Source organism: Fukomys damarensis, unplaced genomic scaffold (assembly GCF_012274545.1).
Source record: "Fukomys damarensis isolate Sample0158 unplaced genomic scaffold, DMR_v1.0_HiC HiC_scaffold_38, whole genome shotgun sequence".
Taxonomy (NCBI): Eukaryota; Metazoa; Chordata; class Mammalia; order Rodentia; family Bathyergidae; genus Fukomys; species Fukomys damarensis.
Window position 1 is genome coordinate 40,332,835 of NW_022900950.1, and position 13,906 is coordinate 40,346,740.

The window sequence follows — 13,906 nt, forward strand, 5'->3', positions numbered from 1 at the left end:
TCCTCTCCTCTCCTCTCCTCTCCTCTCCTCTCCTCTCCTCTCCTCTCTCTTACACACACACACTTCTAACCTCTCCTAGCTTGACCCCCCGTTGACCCGTATTTGCGTTCTTTCAATCATCTCTAGTCCCAGTAACTCTTATTCCAGTATTTTTTAACCTAATGTACAACTAACGGTCCAATGAAACTAATGAAGCAGTAAAATCGGAGCATTTAAAATTTTGCTCTTTTTAAAATCTCATTCTTTGTACACTACATGGTCCATTCCTTAGGATTTTAGCCTCTTGTGAATAGTTGATATTTTTGGATATCTTCTCAGTTATCTGTCTGCCCTATTTAACTAATGCTACCTGTCATAGAACATAAGAATTGGATTGAGACACCTTGATTCAAATCCCCAATCCCTAAATGCTACTTCTGTAACCTTTGGCAACCTCTCTGAGGCTCCAGGTTTTGGTAACATAAAGAGAATAATATCTTTGCAGTGCTGTGAAGAGTAACTAACAAACTGCATGTAAACTAACACTACATTGCTTAATACATGGCATATACTATTATATATGCAAATGTCAATCACATATAATGTAGAATTTTTGGCTTCAGAAGTTTTAAAATTTCCTATTTCTGCCTACTGCCTATTTTCTCCACCCTCCTGGCATCTAATTCCTCTTCCATTCATCCTCTCTGCACACACCTAATCTAATTTTCCATGCACTATGCCCTTACTCTTCTGCTGTGCTCTTGCCTTTGACAACCCCTACACAAGTCTCCCCAGAGACCTATGGGTACTTAGGGAGAACTACACAGCTCATTCCCCCAGTAGTAGCTCCATCTGTCCATGACTCCCTCCTTTGGATATTGGTGTCCCCACTGGTGTTGGACACAGTCATGTGTCAGAATGCAAACAATAATGTTGCCGAGACAGATCAAGGACAGAGACTGATGGTGAGTGACCTGTGGCTTAGGATTAAAGATGTATCCAAGAAACATAGGGTTACAATTAAATTTGACTGATACATGAAAAATCAGATTTGAGTTAGACAGTACCTTCGAGACCTCTGCCTTCTACTTCAAAATCCTAAGTATCTACCATTTGCATGAGGCAATTTCTATTGATACTAATTTTTATTGCAGTAGAGTCTGCTTACCTCTGTAGTCACTTCTAAATACCCAGAGATCTCATCAGCCCATTGCAAGCCTCGCTTTTCTCTATTTCTACGTAGTTGCTCAAATTACAGAGTGGGCGCCATCAGCCAGCACCCATCTTAGTAGGCTCAGTTCACCTACAAGCATATCACTAGTTTTCAAACTGGCCTTATTTTCTTAGTCCTAGCATTCAAGAATATGTAATTTGTTAAAATGTTTTGCATATTGCTACTTATGAATTGCCAAATTTCAAAAATGAAGCTTATGATTTATTTATAATAAAATGCATTCAACTCCAAAGCTATAGTAACTTAGCTTTGATGATTCAGAAGCTAATTCAAGGTCTTTTGGTGTCCCCGGTATTATTATAAATGTTATTTTGTTGTGCATGTATAGATGGCAGTCCACAGAGAATTCTGGTTAAGAAAATGCCAGATTACTATACTCCCAGTTGTAATAATATTAAAAGTGTCTAAACATACTACTAGAAGTACAGTAAAAAAAACTGCTTTAGCTCAAAGTGGTTAGTCAAGCAGGAATAATAGTAATGATAAATAATATCAATTATTAGCATTTAGATGGTCCATTCTATGTGTCAGATACTCTTATAAGCACTTTATGCTTTCATTCATAACACTTATGAGATAGGTCCCATTATTATTCCCATTTTACAAATTAGGAAACTGAGGAAGGTCACAAAACTAATGAATGACAGAATCAAGGCTCTACCCCAAAAATCAGACTCTATGTTTTGCAGTATAACTACTAGGCTTCATACCTTTCCTTCTTTCCATTCTTAGTCATTTCTAATAGATATGCTTGAGGAGTAGGTATAGAACGAAGCATTAAACTTTGCAAAAGATCCCAGATCAGTATAAACATACACTTGCTGAAAATGGAGAAAAGTATAGTAGGTTATTGCTAAATGTGGATATAGGTCCTACACAGCCTCCTTACTCTTTGACATACCAGAGGCCAAAGCTATACAATACTGAAAGGATTCTGTTTCTGAAATGTGGACACAAAAACATCTCAATTCCATGGGCAGCCCAGGAAACATGGAGAGACGTGCACACAACATGTATGCTGAAGTCCCTTTTGGGGACATCCACTTCTGGTGAAATCATAGATAGTCCTTCATTTAGCAAATATTTAGTAAGCTCCTATTGCATGCCAGTCATTGTTCTTTGCTTAACAGTGAGAAAAACAAACAAAATTTTTTCGAGAAGTTTAGGGATAATGGAAAAGGCAATAACAATATATGTAAAGTGCATAGCATGTTGAGTAATTATAGGTTGAAAACTAGAAGGTAAATAAAGCAAAGAAAGGAGATAGAAAATGTTGAATTTAGTTGGAAGTTTAGACAGTTTAGACAAAAGGAGACCTTTCTGAGAGGATGCTGTTTGAGTTGCAGAAAGAATCATTTTCTCCCACTCCCAAATTTACAACCCAAAGCATGACTTTCTAGAAAATTGCAACATTAAAATGATTATTGGATCTCCATTATTTCAATCACTTGGAGTCTGCCAGCATAAAACCACAAATTAAAACACAGACTCCAAAGTTACCTGAAGAAAAAAATAATCCCTCTTACATTGAATAGACTTCTCATTTCTCTGTCTTCCACCCACTGATGTGGCCTATATGGCCAATTTCAAGTTCAAAGGCTTTGATTTTTTTTTTTTACCTAATTGAAATGAATGCACTTTGGTGTCCTGCCAAACCAGCCTCAGCAAAATGGCTCGAAGGAAGAATAGACTGCTATTAGCACTTGCTAGATGTACAATTTGCTCTACTAGAAGGAGGTACAAGGCACAGCAGACTCACAGAGGAGGAAGCAGGAAGCCTGTTTCCAAGCTGAAGAGGCTTGAGTCAGACCATTTGGATGATGCTGAAGAAGGAAGGCTTCCTGAACGAACAGCATATCCAAAGGTATGGGAAGCTGAAAAGTGCGTGCAAAGGCCTGCTGGGCATTCCATATTGTGGAAGCAGAATGATGATCAGCGGATCAGAAAAAGAACCATCTTCAAAATACACCCACCTTCCACCCTCGGTGCAGCATCATAATTCTCAGGGTCCTGGTATCTGCACAGCACCTCAGGACTTGTACCCAGATACCTCAGGCAGCATGTTGAAAGGGTGGAGTCTAAAATCCAAGGACAAAGACAAGAGTCCCCTTCTAAGGAGGCTGTTCCTGCTCTTCACCTCACCCATGTGCCGTCACCTCAGAGGAACAGAGGAAGCATTTCATACTAATGACCCCTGGAGGGCAGAAAGGCTATTAGGTCTCTCTCAGGGAATGTAGAGAAGGGAGTTGACAGACCTCAGCTAGCCAGGACTCCAGCCAACAGGCCTTGTACACTGCGTTAGATTTGGGTGTCATCTTGCGGCTGGGGATTGTTGCTGAGCCTTCACAAGTAGAGGAATGCCGTGACCATGTGTTTCACATATTTATTTGTGTGAAAGCAGAAATGTGTGTGCGCGTGCGTGTGTGTGCGAGGTATAGCTTAGTATTTTTCTTAAAACGAATGAGGGAGTAAAAGACAGACCAGCTCTGCAAGATCAAATGTCCTCTCCCTCAAGGAGAACAGCAGGGGAACTCAGATTTGTGAGAACTGACTCACAGTGACGTTGCCAGAATCATTCAAAAACTGGTGGGAATGATGTGAATCAGAGCCCTTCGAGGATCCTTTCAAAGTGCCAACTTCTTCATGACAGCTCTAGCAAATATTCTTCTGCTTAAACAAGAGAGTGGAAAGAAGTCAGACTGGAAGACATAATTTCATGGATCACTGAGTTTTAGAAGTGAGTAATAGTTTGATGGAGCAGAGAACACTACAACACTGAAAACGTCCATGAGGACAAGAAAAGTGGTAATAAGTCAAAGAACTTACAAAAATGCTGAACAGGAAAAGGGATCTTATTTGTTTCATGGACCTTGCCCTTTTTGAGACTTTAAACCTCTCTTTCTGACTCTGCCAGAGTAGCTCTCAATCAGCTGTTCCATATAAATATCAAAGTATTTCAAGCTTATTTGTTCTCTTCGCTTCAGTGACCTTGCAGACAATTTATCCTGCACTGTTTGCTAGGTTGAATGAAATCCATGGTTCCGCCTGAATTCCTTTTCCTCTTTACAGATTTTACTGCCTCCTGCTCTGGGCTTCTTTAAACTAGTAAGAAAAATTTGTTTCACTACACTTTCTCTCCCCTCCTCCTGATGCTGTCCTGCACTAACCTCGGAGGTTCTCCTCTAGGGCTTCCATTCACCTCAACGACTTTTGCCAAAAGCATGAAGTTCTCCCACTCTGGAACTTGCCTGAAGTTTCTATCCTGTGCTCAGAGTCAGCAGCACCTGCTGGCTTGTCCCTCTGCACCCTGGGCTGCTTTAAACTATCTTATCCTGCACTCCTAACAGAACTAAAGCCAGGCAGACATTTGTATTCTAATCTATGAAAGTTCCTCTACAGAATTTGTCTTTCGATTACATTGCAATGAAAATGTCCTGAAAGAGGCTTTATGGAATGATTGTGCGTCTCCCAGTTGCTTGGAGGAGAGCCAACTATCCATCTGATATAAAATTTCAGAAAGCATCTAGAATGGTCATGTTTGTTTTGGTAATGGTATGACATAGTACTATGATATAAAGTCCAACTGTAAACAAACCATGTAGTAATAGCCTGCTCCCACATTAACATCACTTGTTATGGTTTGGGTTTTTTTCAAAAGTCCTCCAAAAGGCTCATGGGTTCAAAGGTGGGGCTTTTAGAAGGTGACCGTATCAGATTTGGGGGTGTTTACCTTGTGAGTGGATTGATCCATTGATGAGTGCAGCAGTTGAATGTGCTTTTAGGGTTAGGTCACTAGGGGCAAATCTACCTCCAACCCCTACCTCTTTCTCTTGCCCTTTCCAACCCACTCTGCCTCCTGACTGCTGTAAGGTGAGCGGCTCTCCTCCACCACCTTCTTCCACCCTGATGTTCCCGCCTTGGAGCCAGCTGACCCCAGACTGAAACCTCAGACACTGTAAGGCCAAATGAAATTTTTCTCACTGAAGTTGTATATTTCAGATATAGTCGTACCTTGTTACGCAGCTACTTTGAAGCTTGTGGAATTTTGTCCTAATAGCGGTCGTTGGATGTTTAACGTAGGAGCTAGAACTTATTGATGCCAATTGCCTTGTGACTCACCACGCTTTCCAGCTAAAACGGTTTGTTTGGCACTTATGATACTTGGCAGTCATCACACCTTTCAGAACCAATTAATGATAAGTACCAAGCTACTACTGCATTTTGTCCCAGCAACAGAAAGCTAAAATGCCACACTTTCTGCCCATAAGAATGCTGTATTGAATTTCTCATATACTGTACTGGGGATTGAACCCAAGTCCTTGCGCATGCCAGGAAAATGAATGCTCTACCACCAAGCTGCAACTCCGGCCCCAATATTTCAAATTTGACAAAATAATTTAGTCAAAAATGGCCTGCATAGAAAGTATCTTCTTTTTTTCTTTTTTGTACTAGGGGTCAAACTCAAGACTTTGCATTTGTAAGGCAGGCAGGAGAACCACTAAGCTAAATCCCCCGGACCAAAAAGTATCATTTGTTAAATTCATCAATTGTATCCGTACATTTTAGGTATACAATATGCTGACATTCATTATTGGGAATTTGTACCTTTAGATGATATGTCTCTGTTCTTATTTATGTCCCCATTCCCCTGGCCTCCCTTCAACCCCTCCACCCCTCCCCATTTACAAAGACTTTGTTTCTGGGTTTTTTTTCCTTTTCTTATATTTATCCCTTTCCCTCCCCCTCCCACTTCCCCTTCCCTTTTAAACCTTTTCTTTTCTTTTTACATTGAGTTTATTGGTACTTTTTGAGTATACAGTACAGTTACATTTATCATTGGGATCTTGTGCCTTTACATGACAGGTCTTGGTTCTTGACAGGTATTTTTCCCCATACCCCTGCTCTCCCCTCACCCCCTCCCACTTCCCCTATTTACAAAGATTTTGTTTCCATTTTTTCCTTTTCTCATATTTTTTCCTTTTCCCTTATTTCCTTTACCCTACCCTTCCCACTTCCCCTACACCTTTAGCCCTTTTGTTTCTATTTCATTGTCAGTTATACAATTTTGGTCTTATTTACACTTTTAGTTTTTCACTCCAGAGAAACTATTCGGTATTTACACATGTGACTTGCTTATTTCACTTAAGAGTATGGCTTCAATATGCATCCATTTTCCTATGAATGACTCTAGTTTCTCATTCTTTATGGCTGAGTAGTACTACATTTTATAGAAAAACCACATCTTCCTTATCCAGTCTCTAGTTGGTGAGCAATTGGGCTGTTTCCAAGTTTTAGCTATTACAAATTGTGCCACTATAAACATGGGTGAGCCTATATCTCTGTGGTTATGATTTGTTTAATTCTTTTGGAAAGATACCCAGCAAAGGGATAATTGGGTCATATGGGTCCTCTAGTCATAGTTCTTTGAGGTATCTCCATATTGATTTCCTGTTTCACATTTATCTATTATATATTTTGATCCTTATTTGCACTTTCAGTTTCTCACACCAGAAAAACTATTCAATATTTACAGATATGTGTCCTGTTTATTTCACTTCAGAGTAAGGCCTCATTGTGCATCCATTTAGTTATGTGTTTCTCATTTCTCATAAAAAGTATCACTTTTAAAGATGTTCATTTTCTAGCCGGGCATGGTGGCACACACCTGTAATCCCAGCACTACGGAGGCTGAGGCAGGAGGAGCTGTGAGACCAGCCTGGGCTACATAGTCAGTTCCAGGTCAGTCTCAACTACATAGTGAGACCCTGTCTCAAAAAAACAAAAAAAGGTGTTCATTTTCTTGCAATACATTAATTGACCTCCCTGGTCCTAACTTAAGTTAGGAGAGAGCAAACAGACAAGGCATCAAGAGTTTGGGGATGTGGTTCAGAATGTGGGAAGAGACCATGGTCACAAGGAGCAGGCAGAACAATAACCTAGGAAACCCATCTGGTGTGCTCTTAGGTGTCACTCTGAACCATGTCAGCTGTCCAAAGCAGCAACAGAGACCTCAGCTGTCACACTCTCCTCCCCTTGTCATTAGGCTGTCTCAAAGACTTTTCTGACTTTCTCAACCCTCTGAGGTCCGGTTTCTACACACATGCATGCACATGTATGCACATGCACACACAGACACAGACACACACACACACACACACACACACATCCAGTGACCGAAATTGCTGTGCTAATGGTAACTGACCTTCTTGCCTGTAGATCCAATGGCCATATCTCAGTCCTTGCCTTATCTGAACTCTCTGCAGCAACTGACACACTGGAAAATCCCATCCTCAAAACTTCAACTTCCTTTCAAGACCCCACAATTCCCTCCTCAGGGCTCTGGCCACACTTTTTCAAGACCTTTCTCTGCATTTTTTTCCTCAACTTTTCTTTTAAATGTTAGATATTTGTGCTTAGCCTTCTTTTCTTTCTACTGCACACAGTCACAGCTGCTTGCCTGGCCTCATTTCCATCTCGATGCCATTCACTCTTGGCTGACCTAAAATCCAATTTCCTTTTGTCACAAACTCAGCATATGCAAAACTAGATTTCTCATGCCCTGCCCTTCACCTATTAACCTGCTCCTCTCTTTTTCATTTCTTTCATACTTGATTCCACCTACTGCTATGCCTACATTCAAACAACCACAAAGTCCTCATCTTCAGACCTCCAGAGAACTTTTGAATTCATCCATTTGTCCTTAACATTATTGTCCTACTTTAGGTTACTTAGCTAAGATCCTTAACTGGTCTTCTGGCTTTTGCCCTCATTCCCCTCTGATTCTTGCTCCCACTTGAGGTCAAAGTAATCTTTCTGAAATAAAAATCTGTTCCATCCTTTACCAGCACTTAGTGGCTTTCCACTGAGCTCAGAATAAAGATTTCTCCATGGTTCAGAGGGCTTTGGACATTGATCTTCATCTTTTCTTACCATCATCCCAACTTCCTCTCTCTCTCTCTTATCCCTCTGCCTCCAAACTTTGCAAAGTTTTTCCCTCTGTCTGGACCATGCACCAGTTCCTCCCCATCCCTAATGCCTGGCTAGATTATCCTGATCCTTAAATTTCTCTTAGATATTATTTCCTGCATCATATGCAGGGTGTCTCCTCTGGGTTTCATATCACTCCTGTTAATGGACCCCACAGCACTCCCCACTGCAGTGGTTCATCTGTCTCCCTCACAGAGGACACACTGAGCTTTTCTCAGGCAAGGCTCAAGCTAGCCTTCCAGGCCAGGACACAGAAGGCACTCCCAGTAATATTCCCACAAAATGAATGAGCAAAAGATTAAGGAAGGGGGAACTTTTCTTTCTGCATATCAATATTTCTATACAAAACACACTTAAGGGAAAAACAAATAAAATCTACCTTTACATGTTTGCTTAGGAGCTATGCAACATCTCATAAAACAAGAAAGAAGCTTAGTTTAAATGATTTCACTAGAGCATTTAAAGCAGAAGTTTTAATGTAGCCCTTGACAGCATTTGCACTGCTTGATCAATATGTTCTCTTTGGACTGTGCCACTTAGCTTCTTGTGAGGCTCAAGCATCAAAATTAGACACTCCACTCCCTCCTCTTGCAGTAGGCTATGTGTGCCCCCCAGGTATTATTAATTCTTCTCTGGATCCCCTTTCTTTTTATTGAAGGAACCTTTGTGACTCAGCAGCTTGCAACATACCTTCTTCAACAGAGTAGATATTTTTGCTCAAAGCAGACTGAACACAATTACCTACTGCATATCACACAGCATTTAAATTGGAGAAATACTGAATAGCTCTTTCATAATCACAGGGCATCTGCTTACAAGCCACAGGTATGTAGGCTCATTAATTTTTTTCTCAAGGCAAGATCATAATTCAACTACACTCAACCATGTTATCATAGTAAATGCTGAACCACAGCAAAGAATTCTTTGTTAAGGAACTGTACTATTAATACTCAGTCCTCTGATTTTCCCTGTAGAATAAAGATGATATCCTCCCCAAAAATGTAATACCTTGCATTTGATCTAAGGAAAATCTAATGAAAATGTAAGACTATAAGACTTCCATTAAAATAAAGATCATGAAACCATCTAATGCAATAATGTGCAGATTGAGAACTTTGCTGAATTTTACAAATGTGGGTTTCAGACTTTTTTCCTCTTCCAACTATTGCAACCCTATTTTTAATTAATTTATTGTACATTTTAGGTATACATAATAATCACATTCATTGTAGGAAATTTAGTCCTGTACATAATATATCTTGATTCTTTTATCCCCAATTCCCTCCCCTCTCATCAACCCCTCTTCCCTCTCTTCTTTACCAAAGCACTGTTCCCATTTTCCTTTTTATCTTTTCCCTTCCTTTCCCCTAATCCTTCCCTTATTTCCCTTCCCATTTGAATATGTCCTTCCTATTTCACAATATCTCTTGTATACACTTTTTCCTTGTTTACCCTTTCAGTTTCTCACACAAGAAAGCAATATGAAATTTAAATATGTGTGTTCAATTCTTTTCACTTAAGAGCATGGTCTCAAGTGTATTCATTAACCTAGAAATGTTTCAAGTTTATCCTCCTTTATGGCAGAGTAGTGCTCTATTGTATAAAAAACTACATCATCTTCATCCATTTATTGATTTCTGGGCATTTGGGCTGTTTCCAATATTTAAATATTACCAATTTTGCTATGATAAACATGGGTGCGCATGTATCACAGTGGTATGATGCTTTTAATTCTTTCCAGAAGATACCAAGAAGGGGTCAAATGGAACTTCTAGTTTTAGTTTTGGGGGGGCCTCTTCACACTGATTTCTACAGTGGTTGCACAAGTCTACATTCTCACCAACAGTGGAGAAGGGTTCCTTTAGCCCCACAGCCTTGCTAGCATTTGTTATTGGTTAATTTCTTGATAATAGCCAATCTTTCTAGAGTGAGATGGAATCTCAATATTGTTTTGATTTGTATCTCTTGAATGACTAGTGATGTTGAACATTTTTTCATATATTTATTTTCTGTTTGTACCTCTTCATCTGACAAGTGTCTATTCATTTCTGATGCCCAATTTTTGCATTTGGTCTTTAAATTTGGGTGATCTTGTTTGTTTGTATGTTTTCTTTTTTGTTTAGTTCTTTTATATTTTTTAGATAGTCATCCTTTGTCTGAGGAACAGGTGACAAAAAAAATTTTTATCGCTCTGTTGGTTGTCTCTTTACTCTGTTGGTGGTTTCTTTTCTGTGCAAAAGCGTTTTAATAAGATAAGATTACATTTGTTGATTCTTTGTAATATGCTGTGCAATTGGGATTTTGTTCATAAAGTCTTTTCCTACACCTATGTCTTCAAGAGTTCTATCTATTCTTTCTTCTAGCAGATTTAGTGTTTCTATTTTAATATTTAGATATTTGATCCATTTCGATTTTAGGTTAGTGCATGGTGAGAGACATGGATCTAGTTTTAAACTTCAGCACGTAGAAAGCCAGTTTTCCCAGCACCATTGAAGAGGCTACTTTTCTTCCAGTAAAGGTGTTTGGCCCTTTGTCAAAGATAAAGTAACTGAGTGTTTCTGGAATTGTTTCTGTATATTCTAATCTGTTCCATTTTTCCTTAGGTTTGTTGTTTGTTTGTTTGTTTTGTCAACACCATGATACTTTTTATCAATGTAGCTCTGTACTATAATTTCAAGTCAGGGATTGTGATGCCCCCTGCCTTGCTTTTGTTGCCCATATTTGCTTTTGCTATTCTAGGTCTCTTCTGGTCCCAAATGAATGCTAGGATTATTTTCTCTAATTCTGTAAGGTATGCTTTGGTACTTTGATTGTATTAAATCTGTATTACAATTTTGATAGTATGGCATTTTCACTATATTGGTTATTCCTATCCATAAGCAAGAGATATCTTTCCATTTTCTGATATCCTCTTCAGTCTCCTTTTTCAGAGTACTGTAGTTTTCAATGTAAGGGTCTTTCACTTCCTTCATTAGATTTGTTACTGCTTTATTTTTTATGCTACTGTGAAAGCTGTAGTTTCTCCAATTTCTCTCTCAATTAGTTTGTTATTTATGTACAAAAATGCTATTGATTTTGGGATGTTGATTTTATATCCAGCTGTGCTACTGCATTTGGCTATTAAATCTAGAGAAGTCTTTTGGTGGAGCTCTTGGGGTCTTCTATGTAGAGTATCATGTCATCTACAAATAATGATAGTTTAACTTCTTCCTGTCCTATCCTTATTCTTTTTATTTCTTTCTTTTGTCTAATTGTTCGGACAATCTTTCCAAAACTATATTGAATAGGAGAGGTCATATGGACAACCTTGTCTTATTCCTGATTTTAGAATGAAAGCTTTCAGTTTTTGGCCATTTAGTATGACACTTGCTATTGGTTTGTCATAGATGGCTTTTGTCAGATTGAGATAAAGATCTTCTATTCCAATTTTCTATAGCGTTTTTATCATGAATTGGTGTCAGACTTTGTCAAATGTTTTTTTCTGCATCTATTGAGTTGATCACGTGGTTTTTGTGCTTGGTTCTGTTAATGTGCTGTGTTACATTTATTGATTGGTGTACTTTGAATCATACCTGCATCCCTAGGATCAATCCTACTTGGTCATGTTGTTTAATCGTCTTAATGATGTGCTTCATGTTGTTTATCATTGTCTTATTGAGGATTTTCTTCATCTATGTTCATTAAGGAGATTGACCTGTAGTTCTCTTGTTTGGGTCTGGTTTTGGTATCAGGGCAATGCTTACTTTCAGGAATAAATTTGGGAGCATTGCTTCCCTTTCAAATTCACTGAAGAGTTTGAGGAGCAGTGGCATTAGATCTTCTTGAAATTGCTTGTAGAATCCAGTCAGTCAGATTGTAGAGTCCTGACATACCTGGACTTTTCCTTGTTGGTAGGTTATATTTTTAAAATTTTATTTATTTATCTCTTTGGTACTGGGGATCAAACTCGGGTCCCCGCACTTGCAAGGCAGGCAGCGGAACCACTGAACTAAATCCCCAGTTGGTAGGTTTTAAATTACATTTTCAGTTTCACTGATTGATCTGAAGTTACTTACATTTGTTGTTATTGTTGTTTTTTGTACTGAGGATCAAACTCCTTGCACTTGCGAGGCAGGCAGGGGAATTTAGAATTTTTATACCTTCTTGATTGAGCTTTGGTAATTCATATGTATCTAGGAATGTGTACTTTTTTCTGTTTTGTATCTTATTAGAATACACATTCTTGAAGTTGGTATTGATGATCTTCTGGATTTCTGCTGGATCTGTTTGTGTGTGACTTTTTTCCTTTCTAATTGCATGGATTTGAGTCTTTTCTTTCCTTTTTAAATAAGTTTGTGTAAGGCTTTTTCAGTTTTACTTAATCTTTTTGAGAACCAACTCTTTGATTCATTGATTCTTTTTATTGTTCTCTTAGTCTCAGTTGCATTAATTTCTGCTGTGATCTGTATAATTTTCTCTTTTGAACAAGCTTGCTCCTTGACTTTCTCTTCTTCTAGACACTTCAAGTTCAACATTAGGTTGCTTATTTGAGCTTGCTCTGTTTTTCTGATGTGGGAACTCACTGCTATAAATTTCCCTCATAGGACTGCTTTCTTTGGGTCCCATAAGTTGTATGTTGTATTGGTATTAATATTTAATTGTATAAACAATCTAATTCTTCTTTACTTCATCTGTGACTCATTGGATATTCAAGAGAGTAGGATATTATTTAATTTTATTGTATTTATGCAGTTTTTTCTCTTGATTTCTGTTGTCATTGATTTCCAATTTCATTGCACTATGGTCTGATAATTCCTTTGCATTTACTTAGGCATGTTCTATAAGCTAGTATGTTATAGGGACATGGGATCATAGGCAGAAAAAAGGTTCTGCCTCTACAGGTAGGGAAATTTGAAAAACAACAGTGTAGGGTAAGGGGGAAGGGTGGGGAAGGAAATAAGGGACAAGAAAAAATATGAGAAAATAAAAAAATGGAAACAAAGTCTATGTAAATAGGGAAGGGTGGGGTGGGTGAAGGGAGGGCAGGAATATGGGGAAAAAATGAGAAACAAGATCAGTCATGTAAAGGTACAAGATCCCAATGGTGAATGTAACTGTACTGTATACTTAAAAAGTAGCAATACCTTCAATAAAAAGGGTATAAAGAAAACATTAAAAAAAAAAAGATAAGGAAGACAGAAGCTAGACTGAAAGAAGTACCAGGTAACAGTTACCATAAGAATTTAACAGGACACTGAGGAAGCCAGGGACATGAAAGGTCAAGAAAGCCAGTTCCCCTCACCCACCTGAATGAATGCAAGGGAGATAAGAGACAGCCTTCTATGGGCTCTTATTTAATGTATAAGATGTGCATACACACACACACACACACACACACCTAGAAATATATACATGTATGTATGTTCTCATTTTAACATGACTAATATCAGTATTACATCAGTATAGTATTGCACCAGATACACACATGTACACATGTCCCCTACACTTAGTCATTAAGTCTAAGCTTCTTCTCTATAAGCCCTCCCCCCTTCACTTATTCATTACAAAGGGAGAGGAACAAACCAAATGGCCAGAAGGAATGTAGGCAGACATGTTGAGAGTAGGATGAAAGACAGTCAAGAGAGCAGATCAGTGCCAGGGATTTAGCTCAGCAGTTCGGTTGCCTGCCTTGCAAGCACAAGGACCTGAGTTCAATCCCTGGTACCA